Source organism: Meriones unguiculatus, chromosome 10, assembly GCF_030254825.1.
Source record: "Meriones unguiculatus strain TT.TT164.6M chromosome 10, Bangor_MerUng_6.1, whole genome shotgun sequence".
Taxonomy (NCBI): Eukaryota; Metazoa; Chordata; class Mammalia; order Rodentia; family Muridae; genus Meriones; species Meriones unguiculatus.
The window spans coordinates 37,592,882-37,614,937 of record NC_083358.1 but is presented as its reverse complement, the minus strand read 5'-3'; positions in this window follow the sequence as shown (position 1 = coordinate 37,614,937).

Below are 22,056 nucleotides of genomic sequence, written 5' to 3'. Positions count from 1 at the left end.
ATAAGTGGAACGGTTTGTTGTTGTTTTTTTTTTTTTTTTTCACTTAAGCTGAGCATGGACAGATTATATTCTTGTCATAGTTGCTCAAATACTGAAGCATTTGTATTATATTAGGCATTCTAAGAAACACAGAGAATATTTAAAATACATGAGAGAATGATCATAGGTCCTATGAAAAGCCTATGCCATGTTACATAAGAGATTTGAGCATCTATGGATCTCAGGGTATTGATTGGGGTCTCACAAGTACAGAGAGATGGCTGCTCTCTGATTGTCCAGGTTTGGATCATATGTCCTTTTCTGGAGCTTGAGTAGAGTAAGTCAGAACCTCCAGATACATATGGACTAAAACGGTGAGGGAAAAGGTGAGGAAAATAAGGCATCCTTACTAGAAAGGGATGTTGCAAAGGCAAAACTCAACAGATGGGTTCCTTAAGCAGTAGCAGCAACTAGGTTTAATGCTTTTCAAGCTCTCTTCAGGGCTGGGCTGGGAATAGGGAGGAGATCTGAGAGTAGGGCCCAGACCTTGCATCCTTAAGGGATTCGGCAGGCACACACAGGTACCAGGTGAACACAGGATGGCCTTGTTTTCTTCCAGGCAAAATTGCCCAGCCTGACGAGAAGGATGATCAATCCAACTGCCTCTAGGTAATCCCTCAGCCCATTTCAGAGCCACTCAATGCGGAGCCCTCATTAAGGCAGCCCAAGTTAAAGTGGTCTGTATTTGGTTGTTGTTGTTGTTTTAAATATTATGATTTTTCAAATAAACAAAAGCTTCATAAAGCCACAGGATTTTTTGAAACTGCCAAACTGTGTGGACTTGATCAACCTGGTTTGTGTGAGTCTCACTGTGCGCCCTTTTCTCTCCGTTTCATTGCTGTGAACAACAATTTCTATGTCTTTACGCAGGAGTAGACCTTTACTTTAGATTGGCCACATGGTGTTCCTACTGTGAGAGCTCCAGCTTTGCTGATGGGGTCACTGGCAACCTAAGTACCTAAGACCCTCTGGGACTGCTGTGGTTGCACGTGGGTTGTGAGCTCAGCCATTCCAGTTAAAGAATGTCTTCATTCTAGCAGTTTTGTTTGGGCCTTGATTCGACTTACTCCATAAACTCTGTGGATCACATACCCTCTTGCCTAATCCTTCATTACTCCGTATTCAAAAATGAAATAAATTAAAGAACTATTTAACTCATTTCCCTGCCTGTGGTTTGTGCTGCTTATAACAGACACAATCAGGATAAATTGTATTCAGCTTACACACATCCTGTATCTATTGGAGAAGAAAACAAATTAAAAACCCCCAAGCTGTCTTAGAAACTCCAGAAATGCACATAGATGAATAAGGAATGTTCCCTTATCCTCAAAATCTTGATATGATGAACTCCCCCATGCCCCCCCCCAAAAAAACTTTGAAAAGGAAGCTTATAAAAATTTAGATAGATGGACGAATGGATAACTAGCTAGCTAGATACTCAAAGAAACAGATGAAAGAGCTTAAGTTCACATGACAGAAAAAACAACCCTGTACTACCTGTTTAGAATTCTATAAAATTTGTGTAAATGTGGGAATCAGCAGAAAGATACTATCTAAGAGAGTGTTCTTTAACAGCCTTCCTTGACAATCTCTCATGTTTAGGGTTTTCTTAAAGAGAGGTCAAGACACGCATCCTCCTGGGGCATTGCAAATTCTACCCTTTAAGCCATCCACGACAGTTAGATGTCTTATTAAGCTCATGATGTTCCGGCACTGTTCATAACTGCACAGGCTTGCTCTGCCCTAATCTGCTCACGGGGGAGAAAACTTTGTTCTCTGCCTTTTTGTCTGCACCCTCTTCTTACCCATCAAAAGCTTGGGTCCTCAGTAAAGACTGACTACTAGACAGATATTGAAACCATGTAGTATTTAAGGAAAACACTTCCTTCCCAAAGATCATAGTGTAGCAGGGAGCTAGGCAGAGATCTCAGGGCTCCACATTAAGCTCTTGTCAGGAGCAGGTTTTCTTTCACTCTTCCTTTTGCCTTTCTGCCCAGCACACCATGGGCCAATTTAGGGAAAGAAAAAAAAAAAAAGACCAATGAGTTGCCTAGCTGAAAAGAAAGCTACTCTTAGTCCTCAGGGTTTAGGGTTTTTTGACCAGCACTCAGTGACTTCCTGGTGGTCTGAGCCTTGTGGATATTTGAACCACAAAAGGGCCCCTTTACCACTGACAGAAATTCAAAATTAATGTTAAGCACTGAGAACGCTGAGAAGATGCACCTGAATGGGAGCTAGCACGCAGACTAAATAATTGGGGTGTTCCCTTTTAAAGCCCATTTTCTAAAGCTTTCCATTCCCCCTCTTCTTCCCTGTCAAATGCCTCCGCTTGCACTTGGAAGACCCTTACTGAAACAGTCTTAATAAATTATTTCTCTTCTGAGCTGAGACTTCTTGACGAAGCCCTGTTTGGTTCATCTGTTATAACACATCACAGCCTCTCATAATTACTCTTTTATTTAATTCTACACATTCTGATTAGCTGTGTCTGTTCCAGGAAAGCACTAGGAATGTGGTAAGTGCCCTTCATTCAAAAAGAGTTCTTCAGCACAGTACGGAGTGAAATTAAAGTAATTATTAAGTCATAGAGACTAAACGCAATTCCACGATAGGCCGAAGGACTGGCACACAGCTAGCACGCCCCAGATAGAGAATACTCAGAGCTGCTTTCTGAATAATTCTTAGTGTCTGCCTTGGTAGTGACACAGATGAAGCACAAGAGGCAGGAAAACCACTCCAAGGTGCAGAAGGAGGCCTTTCCCAAACATATTCTTTTGACTTGGAGGTGGAAGGGTGCATGGGATAAGACGTCTGCATGAGCCTGCCTTCCCCGGCAGTTCTCTTTAGCTCTCATGAATATTCTGTATGCCGAGAAGCTTTTAGTGTAGCTGAGACAATTAAATTCAAGCTTTTCACCATTGTACCTCTTGCATCAGCATGAGCAGGAGGGCGCAGGGCAATAGACTGAAATTAGATTGTAGCTGAACATGTGTCCTGACCTTTCCCAGAGCACATCTATTTACTTTCTAATGCAGTTCAACTCGTAGGAACTGATGTACTCGGAGCAGGAGTAAAGGTTAAAAAGCATGTGCATCTTAATTCATCTAGACTACAGCTCAGCTCTGATCTTCTGCTCGCTGTATGTAAACTACAGCAGCAAAGCAAGAAGGCAGCATCCTTTGGAAGCAAGGCTTCTGGGCTGTTCACTGGGCTTGATCTTACAGTGCAGGTTTGGGTAGCAGCGCCACTATTACCTGGGATCTTGTTAAAAAAAAATTGCAGATGTTGAGGTTCTTTGCCAAACCTAGTTCCTGATGGCTTTAACAAGCTCTTTTGGCACATGATCACATTTTAGGTATGTGTGTGTGTGTGACCTCAGATGCTTTTGGTGTTGAGAGTTGACAGCTACTGATGTAGTTAGATAGCTCATTTCCTAAGATGTGAATGCAGCAAGTACTACCAGTGACACATGCATGTTAAAGTGGAAGATGAGTCACTTTGCATGGTCTTTATAATGTGAGTTTAAGTGCCACTGCATTGCAATCTTAAACACTATTGACTCTATTAGCAAGGAAAGGATTTCTTTCCATCCTCACTATTCAAGTAGACTGAGGTTAGTGCTAACAGTTTCTCTACCATCTTGCTAGCCCTCATTAATCTCCCTCTTCAAAAAGATATAGCAAGCAGTACCATGTTCACAATCTGTAGTGCTCAACAGTATCAAGGCAGAATATGATTCATATAATTAAATTTGTATTTGGGTTATGCTTATAGGGTGCTTTTATTTATGTCGAGCGGCACCAGTTTTCATTATATGATGGTGATATAAATTTTTCTTTTAATTAATTTTTCTCTCAGAGAAGAGTAAGCCAATTTAAAAAGAAATATTTAATAAATCACTCAAATAACAGATTACAGATGGCTCCTGGGAACTTGGTTAAGGCCAAGACTCGGTCAATGTGCATCAAGCCTTCAAGCCTTATTTCCAGCCCTTGCTCAGCCTTCTTCTCCATGCCTTGACCTTCAGAAAGATGACCTACAGCCTGAGACATTTGCCATCAGTAAAGAAAAATTCCATTATGGTTACTACACAATTTACTAACATAGACAAGTGAGTCATGCATTTTGGAACAATTTCTCATCACAACATTTGAAATGAGAAAGGGTTCTGAATTACCCAGATAATTAAAATGTCAAAAATAGCCCATTCTTCAAAATTCAGGGTAATTGAATTTAGGTTGGTTTTTTGAAAAGAGAAGTTAGGTTGTCTAACTTTTAGAAGAAAGCAATCAGATTTTCCAATAAAACCTTTGAAAGAAAAAAAAGTAGAAAGAAGAAAAATATCCCATCATCTATAGTTCTGTCCTTCAGAGGAACTGTTTGGACTGTCACAATTTCAGTCTATAGCTTTCCAAACGTTTTCTTCAAGTAGTTATTTTACACACATGCACAGACACATATCTATACACACACATGCACATGTCCACACACACACACACGCATATACACATGCACCTACGTGCACATGCTCATACACACACACACACACACACACACACACACACACACACACATGTTTGCTTCTGTGCCTTACCTTTTAGGATGAGAGTACTTTTTATTTTATATTTCAGTTGAGATTTTTAGTACGCACAAACCCAGCACTACTTCTGGACATTTTAGTTGTGAGCCTGTGTGTTTCCTTTTTCACTTTAGCCAGTTTGAATTAGATCATGTCACTTGGAGCTAAGACCACCATGGTTGGCATGGCTCCTTCATGATTCTAATTTTATGTATATTCAGTTCCTCAGTTCAGGTCACATGTTCTTCAAGAAGTCTTCTTCACCAGCCTCAGTCCTCCCCCACCTCTCCCCCTTCTCCGTTCCTCCCTCCTCTCCATAACCCATTGTTGCTAATTTTATCCATTTATGGACTATTTAATTTTTTAATGTTTTCAACCCTATGGACAGTTTTTCTGTAAGAGGTCATGTTTCACAGATATTTTATATTCATCTAAAATCCAAGAACCCCTTGACTTATTGTACATTATTTCTTAGGAAATGAACCAGACACACTTATTATGCATAAGATCCAAAGGCTAATGCTTTTAGTTTTCAAACATAACATCAGATTTTCTCACCAACCTATTTGGGTCTCTGAAGTAGATCCCCAAAAATAAAAATCCTAAATCCCAGCCAACTTCTATACACTCATACTTAAGAAAAAATGAAGACCAAAATATTGCTCATTAAATTAATTGATGCCATTCAAATTATACTCATGTGAACCCATAAACACAGCCCTAAACCTGGAAGATTTAACTGTCTAGTCTTGGCTAAGCTGTGCCAGAGAAGCTTCCCTTGAAGAGTAAAAGGCAAAAGGCACAGAAATTAAGCTTCATTAAAAAAATTATTTATTCGATTTACATTTCAGTCATAGGCCCCACCCTCCTGTCCTCCTAGTCCCACCCTCCCTCCTGAAATTATGCTTCTTATGGATAGCTCTCTCCCAAGAGGAATGCAATTAGAACTACACTGAGTAAGTTCCTTTCCCAATCAATGGACAGAAAGGAGGAGATTTTAAATAGCACACCTGAGGCATTTCCTCTGTCTCGACAGAAACACTGAGGCTTTGGGAAGAATCCTCAACACATACTCCCAGCCACTCATTTGAGTCATGTTTTAGAAGCCTGCTACATCTTGGAGTCCTAGCAGTAGAAAAGGATTCCCAGAAATTGCATGGAACTGGTCTAAGAGGCTGGGTGATATCATTCAAGAGAAATGGACATGCTGCTATTCACAGCACAAATTTCTGCCTTAATTTCAATTCTAGCTTTTCTTCCTCCAAAGTTTTCATTTGCGATCTTTCATATATATATACATATATATGTGTATATATATATATTGGGAACTATGCTGAAGTGGAATTTTATGCTTCAAGAAGAGAGTTGATGAATCATGGAAAGTGTAATTGACAAAGAATCGGCATGTTTTTCACTTTTCTTTTTTCTGCATCAACTGAATACGATTAGTGTCTTACATGGATTATTTTTTCAATAAAAGGGAAGGCTGTGTTGGCAACAAAAATTGCAAAGCAGCAACATCATAAGCTTACCTAACCATCCAGTGGAAGAGAATTTTCAACGTGAAAAACATTCTTGGTTCAGCAAACCACAGACCAGAGTAACAATTACAACTGAAATCATTAAACACCCACATCTTCTATGGAGAAATTGGATCCTCTGGGGTTCTTAGAGGGAAAAGCAGAAGCATTAGAGGAGACCTTACATAATAACCTTTCTGTAAAGCTTGGATGGCACAAATGATTTTTTAAGACATTCAAGTCACATGTCATTAATCAGAAATGACAGTCTTTATTCACATATATTTGACTGAGCTGCATAATTTTAGACTCCAATAGGTCTAGATAAATGACCCTAAGTATTGTACTTTTTCAAATTGACAATGATTGATGATAGAGGGAAAAAAAAGAATGCTGAAAAGGGAGCCTGAGGTAAACACCGAAAATCAGTTGCACAGTTCAGGGGAGGAAGTCGGAAGACTTTCTTCTTTGATCCTTCTTTGTCTTTATATATCTGATTCTGACTTCTCTATTTTATCTATTAGTCATTTCCAAACCATTTGTATTATAACTCATATTTTAGTGAAAAACTGAAATATAATTACTTATGTTTGTTCAAAAAAGTAAGAACTGTATGCCAATCTGGATAACCTTTGTTCAATCCCTGGGACACGCATAATAGAAGGAAAAAATCAACTTCTGCAAGTGTTCTCTGACCTGCACACATGCATCATGACAGCCATGCTTATCCCCCTATTTAGAGTTACAGATAGATAAGAGAGAGAGAGAGAGAGAGAGAGAGAGAGAGAGAGGTGGTATAAATGTTTCATTTATGATGAGTACTTTAGAGATTTAATCTCTACACTATGACCCATTCCAAGTCTCTATATCAACTGCTATCTACTACAAAAAGAAGCTTCTCTGGTGAGGACTGAGAACTGCACTATGTTTATAGAGGTACATTCTTAGAAGACAATTTGATACCATGTCCATTTGGCAAAACAGTAATAGCAGACTCTCTCCTAGAGCTTATATGCTCTTTACCCATGACTCTTGGCCAGATTTATAGTATTAGGCATACGTTTCTTCCTGTGGAGCAGGCCTTAAATCCAATTTTTAAAAAAGATTGGTTGCATCCTTAACTTTAATGCCACTATTGCACTCAAAGGCATATCTTGCAAGGCTGGTCATAATCATGGCTCACAGGGTTCACAGCTCTGTAAGATCACTGATGACTTTCTGCCATAGCAGCCTCCTTAACACTTTCCAGTATTACGGAAGCTAGCAAGTAGATGGGAATTTTTCAAGTCAATATCAGCCATGTCCTCTGATCAGAATGTATGCTTTCTTCATAGACAGGGTTTTAACAAAAAAATCTTGTTGGAGTCTAAAACTGTGGCAATAGCATGATTTGTTTTCAGGTTGTCTGGGCTCCTCTGACAGCCTCAAATGGCAGTACCTTGTGCCTGGCCCTGAGGTTTTGTTTAACTCCATTTAAAATCTTTAACATTTTCAAAAAGCTCCTAAAAGAATAGATTTCCATGTAAAATTTAAAAAAATATTTGGAGTTGGTCACCTTTCCTCTGCCCTACTATCCCATCCCCCTCCCCATTTGAACATCCTCCCATTACTCTCATTTCTTCTTTTATGCCAACCAGTGTTATGCCATTCCCTTCCTATAATCTCTGACCCCCCCACCCTGTCCAATGCCCTTTTATCAGTTTTCTGGCTTCTCGTAGTATTTCAAGTCAAACATGAATATAAGGACTTTTATTGTCAGTAACCTTTAAATTTCTGTAAAGACACTATGACCAAGTAAACGCATAAAGAGAAAAAGTTCATGGCGGTTTACAGTTTCAGAGAATGAGTCCATGATTATCATGGAGCGGAGCATGGCAGCAGGTAGGCAAGCATGGTGCTTGAGCAGTAGCTGAGAGCTTACATCCCCATCTGTAAGTAATAGGCAGAGAGAGCTGTCTGGGACATGATATGAACATTTACAACCTCAAAGACCACCCTCAGTGACACCTCTCTTCCAACAAAGCCATAATTCCTAATCGTTTCCAAACAGTGCTACCAACTGGAGACTAAGAACTCAAATTCATGAGACTATGAGGAAAGTCCCATTCAAACCACCATGTATTCAATCACACCTCCTGTACCCGAAATTTAGGGAATGCATGAACTAGCTGGCAGAGGATGGGGTAGACTGCTTCAAGAGAGTGTCTTCTGGACAGTGCAGGGCTGTTGTTTGGCTGCAGAAGACCTACAGAAGATCAGCCCAGTCAACATTCCAGCATGGGTACAGGGAAGAGCTTCTGAAGTCCCCACCTTAGCTGAGGAACTATGAAAATTAATGCCTGCTAATGGAAGAGAGGCAGCACCTAAGTAAGCGAATAAATAATTGAAAGAGTGCTAAGGAACATGTATAAAGTAAAATCAGGTGATTTAATAGAAAATAATGGGGAAATGTTCACTGGAGGAGTCAAGGAAGGCCCAAATCTGAATGGCAGGAGACTGTAGGGAACTGAGGGAGCAAGCACCTCAGACTTCTCATCAGAACATTAATAGCTGTGTCACACATTGTCATTGTGTGCTGTAATGAAATATGGAGATGGCCACCTGAATTTTGTTGAATTTCCTGAATCTGAAAATTTCCAATCTTCACAAAACTTGACATTTTTCCAATAATATTTTAATCAGTTTTCTGCAAATATTTTCCCTATTCCTTCTGCTCTTCTGGAATTCTGATGGCTCATCTACTGAAGATCTGTTTACTCCAGTTTTCAGTCTTTCACTGCTTTTGTTTAGGTTTGGTCCTTTTGGGGTATCTTCAAGGTCCCTGACTATTTTTCTCCCATCAGTTAAGTGACTAATTGTATTAGTCACTTTTCTTGTTGCTATGACAACATAGGTAGCTCTAGACCCTGCTGAGTTGACAATGTAAACCACCACAACAGTTTTGTATTTCTTTCTTAAGAACATTCATTTTTCATTCTTGATTTTTTTTCTCATTGTGTACATGTTGTATTCTGCATTTTTGAGCACATTGAATAGCTGCTTAAAAAATTCCGTCTGTCATTGTTACCAACCCTGTCACTTCCTGGTCTCTTTGTACTGATTGACTCCCTCCTTTTTTTTTATTTTTTTTATTTTTTTTTTTTCAATGCAGTTTATTCAGAAACCTTGAACAATCCTCGGACCCTGGGGAAAGCCAGCCCACAGCTTAAATAGCCTCTGGGTAGCCAACCCAGGCGTGCCACGTGGGCAATGCAGATAGGTCCACATACATGGAAGCAAGCCAGATCCTCAGCCTTAGCCAAATGTGGAATTGTTCGTGACAGAGAGCACTCACCATCGGGAAGGTGGAAGGCGGAAACCAGCTCCATCTTTAAGGCATAGCATTTTGCAGCTCTCTACAGTTCCCCCTTTTTGTTTAAGATGCATCAGGCAAGAGTAGAGGTCTGATCTCTGATATTAGAAATAAATTGGGACTTTGTACCGATGTTCGTTTAGGTGTCATCCACCCAAAGAGCATCAGACCCGTCTGATACCTTTTTCTCAGAGGCGGGACCTGGGGCATCAACCCGCATGCAATCAGACATGCTCTTCTCTGGGTCCAAAGCGGCTGACCCTGAGTGCAGTGCTTAGCCTCGCATCCTGAGCGTATCATTTTAGCTTTTTATGGTATCCAACCATGCTTGGGGAGAATGTCCTGCTTCAATGGCTGTAAAGGCCTGAATGATCATGGCTGCATCACACTGTTGTGAGACTCTAATCTTGCATATATACCACAGGCAAACCAAGGAGACCAACACCAGAAGGCCTGCTAACGCTCCCATGCCCGCCCATTCCTTCAGATGATTCATGGCTGCAGCAATCCATGATGATAATCCTGTGGCTAGTCCTGTGTCCACTCTGGTAGAATTTACCGTGACAATGGCCACTCTCAGCTGCTCCATCATAGTATCGAATTCTCCAGTCCAATTACCTAAAATATAGCTCGACAATTGTTTAGACAGATTTGCAGCACAGGAAAAATTCTCATGCTATATGCTAGTGACTCAAAGTCCAGCATATTTTCATTGACAGCCAAGTTGAGCGATTTGCCATAGGGTATCAATTTGCTCCTGCACGAGGTCAATCCTCTGATTGAACACCATCAAGCTTCCTTTTAGTTGAGCATTAATTCCTTTATGTACAACTAAGGCATGAGCTACATTGGCTAAATGATTGTTCAGGGTCTGAGCAGTCTGCCCAGTATGACTCATGGCTAATGCCCCGGTGGTAGCTCCAACAGCCGCCAATGAGATGGTAGTAACAATGGTGGCTGTAGTTCCAAGATCCCTTTTCTGTCTGAAGAGAGTCATAGCGTGAGGGGCATCAACAGGCACAGGCACGCAGTGAGGCATGCGAGTAACCAAGGCATACCTAAATTTACTAGCATTCCAGCATTGGGCAAAAAAGCAAGTATCATCACCACAATTACTTGGCTCTATCTGGCTAATAATGAATAAAAATGGGGGATATAGACAAACAGGTGTGGGCTTATAGGAAATATTATGAGAAGCCTTAACCCCCTCATTGGAACATCCTGCGTCAGTTCTAGAACTAGCAGTGGTAGTGTCCGAAGTCTGTGACTCCCTCCTTTTACAAGTCTATTTTACTCTTCTTAAAAAAAGTCTATCCCCATTAAAATTGGATTTCTGGACATTATGAATACAATGAGTTTCTAAATTTTTGAAAAATTAATTTTTGGGTTAGCATACAGAGTAATGGATTTCATCATGACAGTTTTGTACATACGAGTCCTTAGATTTGTTCTTAATTGCCCCCATCCACAGTACTCTGCTGTCCCATCCCACCTCCTTCCATTTTTCTGGCTCTCCTTCTACCCCTAAATAATGCCCCTTTTTGCTTTTCTTCTTCATACAATCCTATGTATGGTTGTGACCAAAATTTTTAACAACCTGAGGTGGGGAAAATTTCATTTTATTGGCTCATAGTGTCAGTACATGACTACACATACTAGACCTTACTATAGTGAGTCTGTGTGATGATAGTCAGCTACACACATCGCCAGGAAGTAGGGAGCTACTGAAATTGATCAGGGATAATGTAGCCCCTAGAACTCACCCCCGCTGATCTACTTTATCTAGCTAGCCCCATATCTCAAAGTTCTAGAATCTCCCTCAAGTAGAGCCACCAACTGAGGACCTAGCATACAATATATGAGTGTGTGAAGGACACTACATATTAAAATTATAACAGACAGCATGTGTACTGTTGGGTAGCTACAGGAGCCATAGTCACTGACCTCTACAATTCTCCATTATTTCAGGGAAGTATCTTCAGTTTCTAATCTGACATAAATGAAGCTGTCTCTAGCTTTCATATGATGTCACCCAGATACCACAAAGAAAACCAGCTTCATGATGAAACCCAATACACTGTATACTAACCCCAAAATTAATTTTTTAAAAATATAGAAACTCTCATGACAACAGCAGCAGAATTTTAAATACAGATTTAGAAATGAATCATAGGCAAGAAGTGAAATGTCTAATTGGGTCAGTCCTGCAGTTCATGGTAGAGTCAAGCACTTAAACTGGAATTTTTTTCTGAGCCTTTGGAAGAATTCATTCAAAATAGAAGGTAAGTACTATGGAGTACACATAGGGCCAGCGGAGTGGCTCCATGGTAGAACTTACACCTAGCCTGTATGAGGTCCACGCATCAAGACAAATGAATAATGCACAAATTGTATGGACGTTGTAAAAGGTATTGACCCTCTTTGAGGCAATGTGGAACATAAAGGGAAAAGAGGAAAGGTCATGTTCCCCAAAGCTTAAAGTCTTTGGTTTTTTTGTATCTTTGTTTCAATGTATTTATTGTTGATTATCTTTTTACTTTCTTGAGGTAGGGTCTCTCTCTGTAGCCTACCCTGATCATGAGTTCGCCATCCTTTTTCCTCAGCCTTTCATGGGCTGGCAACATAGGCCTGGGCCACCACATCTATCTACTTAAAGTCTTTCAGGTGTGTCCCACTCACAGCTGGCTGCCCACATGCATCCCGGGATATTCATGAATGCGGTCCAACACAAAATTATGAGAATTATGATGATCATATATAATTCAATCATGTGACTCTTGAGCATGAGCTTTTTTGCTTGATGACAGTATGTCACACTGTCAAAAGTGTGGGCAGGCCCACTGCTGCTTTATTATTACCAAGACACCTGATGCCAGAAAGAGGGATACCTGTCGGTCATCAAGGTAAAACATTGGCATCCTTTCCTCTGAAAGGCAAGTCCAGTAGCACCTCTGGGAAGTTTCCAGAAAAAGTTTTGTCATCACAACCCCTTTGGGCTGGGGTAGATCAGGGTGTATCTCGATATCCAGTTGGATTCAGCCCCTCCTATGCAAGGAAGCAAATCTCAGTATTGAGGAGCCAACTCCCAAATGTATTCTCAGTTCCCATTATCCTCTGTTATCCAGTCCCCTGAAACTGTTAATAGTCTTTTTTGTTTATTGTTTGTTTTTGAGACAGGGTCTCCTGTAGTGCTGGCTGGCCTTGTACTTAATATATAGCTAAGGATGTCCTTGAACTCCAAGCCTTCTGACTCAGTTTCCCAAATTCTGGGATTACACTGATGTGCTGTCATGCCCAGCTTAATAGTCATTTTAAAATTAAACCTTCCCTTTCTGAGTTTCTATATGGCTTTGGACCCTTAACTGGCCCTGACTAATGCTCCTATCATCTTACTTTCCCAAATCCCTGTTCTACCTGAAAGATTGTTGATGCTGGAGCAAGGCTCTAAGAATCACCACTCAATGTTAATTAAGAGTGCCCAAGATTTTCTTGGACTACAAGCCATTTTGCATAGCTGAAATCCCATTCAGAAGTACACCACTGTTCTTTTGTCCCACTTGGGAAATTCTGCTTAGGAGAAACTGTTTCCTGAGAAGATGGAAGCACTCAACAACTCGAAAAGCATCCATTTTTGATTCAGGAAATTAAAAAAAAAAAAAATGAGTATAGCATCCAAGGTACAGATCTGCCAGGAAGCATACGAATAGAAACATGAGTATGAAAAACCCTAACAGGGGCTTTTAGGAAGAAGAATGACATCACATGTTACTAGAGAAAGTTTGAAGAGAGACTTCTAGGAGCCAAGACACATGTGTTCAGTCTTAGATGATGAGGAGATTTGGCAGAACTGGGCAAAATGAAGTGGGGCAGAAAGAAATCAGACATGAATAAGGGAGGGAGGGAGGAAAGGAGGGAACAAGGGAGAATGTGTGGTGCCAGTTGGAGCTGCTAAAATCCAACCAAGCAGCAAAAATCCAACCAAATGGCTTAAAATGGGATTGGTAGACTTGAGTAACTGAGAAATACAATTCATTCCTTTGGGGACCTACATCTTGTCACCCTTATCAGTCTCAGTTTCTACCTCCTGATGTCACTTCCTTCAGTTGGATGTTATTTCAACTCCCAAAATGTAAAGGAAAAAGAAGTGAGGGAAGGGGGTTGACTTTTCCTTTTACAAGGAGCAGGATTACACCTACAGAACGCAGTGTCATAGACTGCCTGAGTCATGTGTCCTTTTTCTGAGTAGTTCCCTATATTCTGTAAGATATACTGATGTTCTTGCTCACCTGTCTATCCACAGGCCAAAAGTCAAGTCAGCAATAACCATCCCATTCCACCAGGGTAAGGAAGCACCAGGATGAGTTGAGACAAGGGTGACTACTAAAAAAGGGCTGCAGATGCCTGAGTGCTCCCCAGGCTTACATATTAAAGGCTTAGTGCCTAAAATGGGAATTGGTAAAAACTCTGAGAGGTGGGACCTACAGGGAGGTCCTTAGGTCTTTGGGAACAAGCTTCTGTTCTCTCTGCTTCCCAGCTCATTATGTTTGGGTCTCCTCTACAATATACTCTCTGCCATTGTCATCTGGTACTCTTATCAGAAGCCTAAAGCAACATGGCCTTGAAAGCTAGGACTGGACCCTCTAGAACCATGAGCCAAAATAAGCTTTTACTTTCTAGCAGTTAATCTCCAGATGTATTTTCTTATAGTGAGAGAAAGCTGATAAAAGCAAAACAAAAACTAAAGATTTTATTTCACTAAAACCAGACACACTAAACCTGTTAGAAGAAAAAATGAGGAAGAGCCTTGAACTCATTGGCACAGGAAACAACTTCCTGAACAGAACACCAACAGCACAGGCTCTAAGATCAACAATCAATGAATGGGGCTTCATGAAACTGAAAAACTTCTGTAAAGGTAAGGACACTGTCATCAGAACAAAATGACAGCTACGATGAAGATCCTTGGGAAAAGATCTTCACAAACCCTATATCTAACAGAGGGCTAATATCGAAAATATATAAAGAACTTAAGAAATTAAACACTGACAAACCAAGTAATCCAATTAAAATATAGGATACAGAGCTAAACAAAGAATTCTCAATAGAGGAACATCCAATGTCAGAGAAACACATAAAAAAGTGCTCAATGTCCTTAGTAATCAGGGAAATGCAAATCAAAATGACCCTGAGGTTTCTTTCACCTTATACCCATCAGAATGTCTAAGATAAAAAACTCAAGTGACAACACATGCTGGAGAGGATGTGGAGAAAGGGGAACCCTCCTCCATTGCTAGTGGGAATGTAAACTTGTATAACCACTTTGGATATTAATTCAGCACTTCCTCAGACAATTAAGAATAGTACTTTCTTAAGATCCAGCTATACCACTACTAGGCATATATCCAAAAGATGCTCAAGTATACAACAAGGACCATGCTCAACCATGTTTGTAGCAGCTTTATTCGTAATAGCCAGAACCTGGAAACAACCCAGATGTCTATCAATGGAGGAATGGATACAGAAATTGTGATACATTTACACAATGGAATACTTCTCAGCAATTAAAAACAAGGAAATCACAAAATTTGCAGGCAAATGGTAGGAACTAGAAAAGATCATCCTGAGTGAGGTATCCCAGAAGCAGAAAGACACACTTGGTATATACTCACTTATATGTGAATATTAGACATACAATATAGGATAAACATACTAAAATCTGTTAGTATAATGTTCTTTTGAAGTGTATACACCTTACCCTTGTTCATTCAAATGCTTTCCCACACACACACACACTTTCTGGTTTCAATCGGATATTGCATTGTGATACTTATTCTAAGCATCCTGTCTCAACCTTATGTAAACAGGCCAAAATAAAGCAACTAGCCACAATGTTGAGCAATGGGAGGAGCCAGAGGGCAGGAAATGAGTAGGAGGAGAAAGGGTGAGGAAGAGAGGAGAGGGCAGAGCAGGAGAGGGATCTCAGAATGACCTGGAGATGAACCAGACCTAATATATCACTAAAAGAAAGTATAATGGGGAAATCTAAATGTTAGGAAACTATGAGGGCTTGGAGGTTTAAGAGGGAGTAATTATTGCCCAGCATTGTGTTCTAGGTTAATTAAATAAACCCAGTCTCTGTGTGGTGATTTGGTTATACAGCTGTTTAGGATTAACAGCAAGCTTAACAGAAGATATATCAATAGTAAATATTAATCATCACCTACAACAAAAATCTGTACACCTAAAGAAGTTTAACAAAAAGGAGGACCCTGGGTAAGATGATCAATCCTTACTCAGAAAGGCAAATGGGATGGACATTGGAAGATGGAGAAAACAAGGAACAGGACAGGAGTCTTTGAAAGACTCTACCCAGCAATGTATCAAAGCAGATGCTGAGACTCGTAGTCAAACTTTGGGCAGAGTGCAAGGAGTCTTATAAAAGAAGGTGGAGATAGAAAGACCTGGAGGGGATAGGAGCTCCACAAGGAGAGCAACAGAACCAAACACTGTGGGCACAGGGGTCCTTTTTTTTTTTTTTTTTTGAGACTGATATTCCAACCAAGGACCATTCATGGAGATAACCTAGAACTCCTGGACAGATGTAGTCCATGGTAGCTCAGTGTCCAAGTGTGTTTCCTAGTAATGGGAATAGGGACTGTATCTGACATAAACTCAGTGGCTGGGGTAGCAGCCTTATCAAGCCACAGAGGAAGATAATGCAGCCAGTCCTGATGAGACCTGATAAGCTAAGATCAGAGGGAAAGGGAGGAGGACCTCCCCTATCAGTGGACTTGGATAGTGGCATGGGAGGAGGTGAGGAAAGGAGAGTAGGACTGGGAGGGGACGAGAGAGAGGGCTACAGCTGGGATACAAAGTGAATAAACTATAATTAATAAAAAATAATTTTTAAAGGAGATTTTACTTCACTGGGAATATAAAAATTGAAGGTTTAATTTTGCAAAACTAAGCTTAGTGCTAAGGCTGATGACCTCAACATTTGGGTTAGCTCTGTTCAAGGATGAAATCATTACATAGCAGGCAAAACACAAAGAAGCCTTGTCTTGTTAGCTCTCAGGCATACACCAACCATCTCTGACTGAAGGCAGATTCACAGGTAACTTCACTACTGTGTAGAAACATCAGGAAAGTTTGACATTTTCACAATTCTCAGGGTTAGGTTGACCTCGTAGCACAGTCTTGTAATGTCTGCTACTCAGGCTGATTCAGGAGGATCACAAGTTTAATGTTGGCCTGGGCTATAGAGATAGCCCAAGGGCAGCTTAGGTAACTTCATGAGACCCTGTCTCAGGTTAAAAGAGGGCTGAAGCTATAGCTCAGGGATATAGCACTTGCCTGGCATGCAGAGGCTCTGGGATTAACCCTCGGTATTCAAAAGCCATTCATCAGCAGAAATCCTCTCTGGTGTTTTGTGGGGAAGCTTATTTGATGACGCTTTTACAAGAAAAAAAGAATAGGTAGTTAAAACAGGACAAGATTACAGTTAATTAATTAATTAATTAATAATAAAAAACAGGACAGGGTGGCAGTGCTTCATGATGGCAGCTTCATAGAGCTAGAATTGCTATGGAGATTTAGTGGGAAAATGACACTGAGCTCTGGGCCATTGGAGGTCTTCCTCGATTCCTCATTCCTCAGGAGAATTAGTATGAGGTGCTACAAACTGTAGCTGCCACAGTGCTGGTGAGCCCTGGTGAGGAACTGCTAACGAGATGTGAGCATGCCTAATAACAAGACCCATTCTTGCTGATTTATAGCCAGCTAATTACCTGACAGATATCCAGGCTGCATTTCCCCCTGCTGGAGAGCAGGATGTCGATAGGAGGTGGGACAAAAGGCAGTTCCTGGATGAAGGAGTAAAGGGAAAGGTCTGATAACCTTCCAGTGGCCTCTGGTATTCTGAATCAGGTCATCCTGGCCTGCCTGAGGTTACACTGTCAGCCAAGCCCAAAGGGCTATTTTTAAAGAAATCTGGAGTAACCCAGAATCTCATTCACGTTCCGAATGTTGGGAACTTAGGAACAGAGCACAAAGAAGATATGCCAGAGCTTCAGAAATCTGAGAATGAGACAACTTTTTGTCCATAGCCTCTACTCCGGGGCCCCAAACCACACACAAGCAGAAAGCACCCACTCTGAAATCCTCTGCATGTCACATTTCTTGGTTTGGAGGCCAGAGAGTTGCGAAGCTCGAGATGTTCCTCCAAGAAACATGACTACTTGAGTCTTGCCCTTCACTAGACAGTCTGTATATGTTTAGAAAGCTTGCCTGGCTGAGGAAGGCAGAAGCTACCAACTAGGGGCTAGGCACTGAAAAGACTATGAATGAAAACAGGCCAACACTCTGTGCTCAAGGGGGATAAAAATCTGTGACCTGCTGGATTTTCTTGACCCAGCTGTCAAACAGGGAACCATGGTGTTTTTCCAGTTTATATACATGTTGCCCTTACAAATCAGCCTTACAACCCAAGATTGACATTTATGCACAAAGGGGATATTGAGCAAAACAGCCCAGGACATCAGCTAATCCAGCAAAATAGAATGCTAGAACAGGAAGGACACCAGACATACAACAGGCCACAGAGGTCTGCAAATGTAATGGCTCCTGTTTCTTAACTTTCGTGAAGGGTCAGAGCCCCACAATGATGCTACTTCTCTCCTCCCTCATGCAAATGGCCATAGGCTTTATTCAGTCACCTCATTTAGTCCTTGCATATTCATATAGGGCTTCTTCTAGTCTCTGATTTCAATGTGTAATACTTTAGCTAGAGACTCAAAAAGATGCTTTAAAAGTTAGTCTTTTATTGTAAGTGACAGAAACAGTAAGTTTATGAGCGCTTTTGTCTTTCAGTTCTGGGAACTGAACTCAGGGCCTCACAGATGCTAGGTAAGTGCTCTATCACTGAGCCATATTCCCAGCCAACTCCAGTAAATTTGAAGGAATTCAGTAGGCTTATACGGAAGGAAAATCTGTCCACCATAATGAACTCAAGAAGAAAGAATGAAGCCAGCTACAAAGATGCCGTAGTTGAAATTCCCAGGCCCTCTCTAATGAATATTTTCAAAAATTATTATGATAGCAGGATCTATCTAGTGATGTTTGTCAAAACATTGATTCCATGTCCAACCCGTACCCACTGAACCTGAGTTTTGAGAGGAGAAGCCTGGAATTTATATCATCAACTGGAGAGATTAGAACCAATACAGACAGTTATGACATTAATTTCATTCCACTGGCAGTCAGTCTATGCTTCAACTGGCAAATCTAGGGTGGGCTAAACGGATTGGCTCACACAGGACAGGTGCCTGTTCTAGCCCATGGGTTTTAGTTGAAAGAGTTACATTGAAGAATGCTGTCCATGTTTCAGGAGCCAGCACGAGAAAGAGAGAAGTCACTGAGAGCAGACATCCACTGCTATGCACTATTGTCTATTAATAAAACAAGCCAAAATTATATATATTTCATTGTCCAGTCCTTAAAAGTCATTTGAAGTTTGGAAGTACTGTATTAATCTTTTTTTCAAAAATTAGGAAACATGGGCTTTCTGCAAAATTGGAGGATGTTCCCCCAGCAACATATCCAACCTGGATCTGAAGTCTGCATAGAACAAGTGTGAAGCAGCCAACTGCCTCCCAGAGAAATGGCGCACGCACTCCGCAGCTGCCAAGGGTTGCTCTTTTTCCAGCCACAGACTGTACCCTGAAATGTCCCAAGCTTGCAGTGTGTTCTCCCCACTCCTCATGATCTTTGAAAATCATCAACTCACAAGTGTGGGGAAGTCCCAGCACCTACCCCTCCAGGCTGGCCTTTGGGGGTTACTGTCTATGTGCTCTGCTATCCCCCCAGGAGGCCCCAGGAGGATTGATTTTTGCCAAATGATGGCAGCTTAACAGATAGTCTTCTTTGTCCACAAGGTCTTAGTCACAGTGAAAATTCAATAGATGGTTTTGCTGCAGGCATATTTTCAAATGCCAGGAACACATCTGACAGTGTTGGATGTTTGGAAGGCTATTGTTAGGAAGATTAAACGCTGTCCCATGTTCAATCATTTATTCAACAGCCACACAGGGAAGCTAACGAGAGGAGGCAAGTGCAGCAGGGGTGTTCAGTGCATTTTGTAGAGAAGAATGTACCTCCTTATTTCATGCATAAAACCAAAGACAGGAATCTGAACAACAGGCAAGTCATATAGCCTCACATTGCTTGTGGACAGACTATGGGAGTTGCCTGCAGGCGCCATGGAAGGCAGGCTGAGAGAAGAGGAGAATCCATTGCCAAAGCCATAAAACTAATTATTTTTGGCATGCACCTAAAACAAGTTTTCCCCTTTCTCAGGTTTTTACTACCTGCTTTTATATCAGCCATCAACCCGAGAAGGATTTCTGTGGAAAATGGGTCACGTATATATATGCTAATGCCACTGGCATCTACTCGTGCTCCTTCTTGCAGCAATGCTTTGCTTTGCTATGAGAAAAGGCTCTTCCTGAACTTAGTTCATGCACTTATGGTGGTCAATCATCAATCCTAGGGACGAACAGATGACTTGATTCTATACAATTGCATCACTACATTATACTAGCCGACAAACTGACTTATGCCTGGTCACAAGACTACATCAAAATCAATTCAACATGGTGCGGTTATCACTAAGACAGCAAAATAAAAGGACATTCTTTTTTTATGCCAGGAATACTAGCAATAAGGGTATTGTGAGCTGACCTTCTAGAAAGCATTGAATGGGACCCAAGGATGAAAATAACATTGGAAGAGTCAGAGCAAAGACAGGAATAGAGAATATGTCCTGATGACTTGTTTGTGCTGTTGGCACAGCTGTGCTTGAAACTAGTCCTGTCCCTGGACTTTTCAGTTATACAAGCAAATAAATTCCCTTATTTTCCCTAAGCCAATTTGATTTGGGTTTTTATCTCTGGTAATTGAGAGTCCTAATTAAAACAGGAATGGACAGAATAATGTGTTTTGTTAATTTTGTTTTCTTTAAAAAACCATCTATTGAGCACCTGCTGTGGGCTTCTAAAGAATCAGAAAGCATTGTCCTTCCAAATCACTAAAGATATATGAGCAACAAGGTACAAAACCACTTCAACATAGAGTGAAAAGAGACACTGTGATTCTCATGTGACATTCCAAAGGGGCTGGAATGATGCACAGAGAAAGATAAGTGTGCGGGATAGGGTTGGATTTTCTTGAGGGTAAGGGCTAAGTTTGGCATATCTTCCCCCTTTAGCAAGACAGATTTGTGCCTAAGTGTATAAGTTCAAAACATCCTTGAGAGTCTTGGCCAATATTGTGACTATTTCAGGGGCCATTGGGAAATGGGAATTCAGCTCCCCTTCTCATTTTCTTGTCATCTGGTTGGGCTTGGGGGACTGACTGGATACTTGTAAGGCTGGGTCAGATCCATCGCAGTCACTTTACTTTGCCCCTACAAGAGCTGTTAGGGAGTGCCCCGCTCTTGAGCTACGTGGTGCATTACTGATGTCACATTAAAAGGATCCATAAATCTCAAAAGCATCTTAAGGCATCCAATGTGGACCCACCTTGAGGGTTAAAGGGACACAGATATGAGAACTGGACTTTGTATTCTACAGATTTGAAATCTGCATGGACTAACGTAATAAATTAGATGGTCATTAAGTGATTATTTATGAATTCATTGAAGTGCAATGGCTGACTCAAAAAGAGAGAAGATTAGAATGTATGAACCCTAAAAGCTGTTCACATCCTGAACAACCTGTTTCCCATTAGGTCAGCCTGGGGGCCCAAATGGAAGGTCTATCTACTACAGAGTTAGGGATTAGAGAGGACTTACTGAAGGAGGTATCTAGAAATGATCTTGAGAGATACAGCTCAGGAGAATGGGGGAAGGCTCTACTTCTTAGACTTATAAGATTTGATCATCTGAGAGAACTGCTAGCACTCTTTTTGGAAACTGTGATATGACTGGGCAGGCTAGCTTCCCATAGCCTTCCAGATATTCACAAGGAATTGAAAGATGAGATGCTAAGTTTCTGTAGATTGGACCGAAAGCCATTTTTCTCAACTTTTTTAGTCTTGCCCGTTCATTAAACTCAAAAATTGGGACAGTAAGATGACTCAGCAGGCAGAAGCATTTGCCAAGGGTCTTAGTTCATTTCTGTTGCTGTGATGAAACACCAAGACCACGGCAACTTATAATATAAAATATTTAATTGGGTTTGTGGTTTCAGAGGGTTAGAGTCCAGGACGGCAGAGCAGGGGAACAACTAAGAGTCCATATCTTGAGTCACAAGCATGGGGCAGAGAGAGACTGAGAATTGCACAAGTTTTTTGAAACCTCAAAGCCAGGAAAACATCTCTTCCAACAAAGCCATACTTCCTAATTCTTCCCAAACAGTTCCACCAACTAAGGACAACATATTCAAATATATGAGCCCATGAGTGCATTCTCCTTCAAACAACCTCACCAAGTAAGCCTAATGACCTCAGCTTGATCCCCAGAGCTCACAGTAGAAGGAGAGAACCCATTCCTTGAAAGTTGTTCTCTGGTT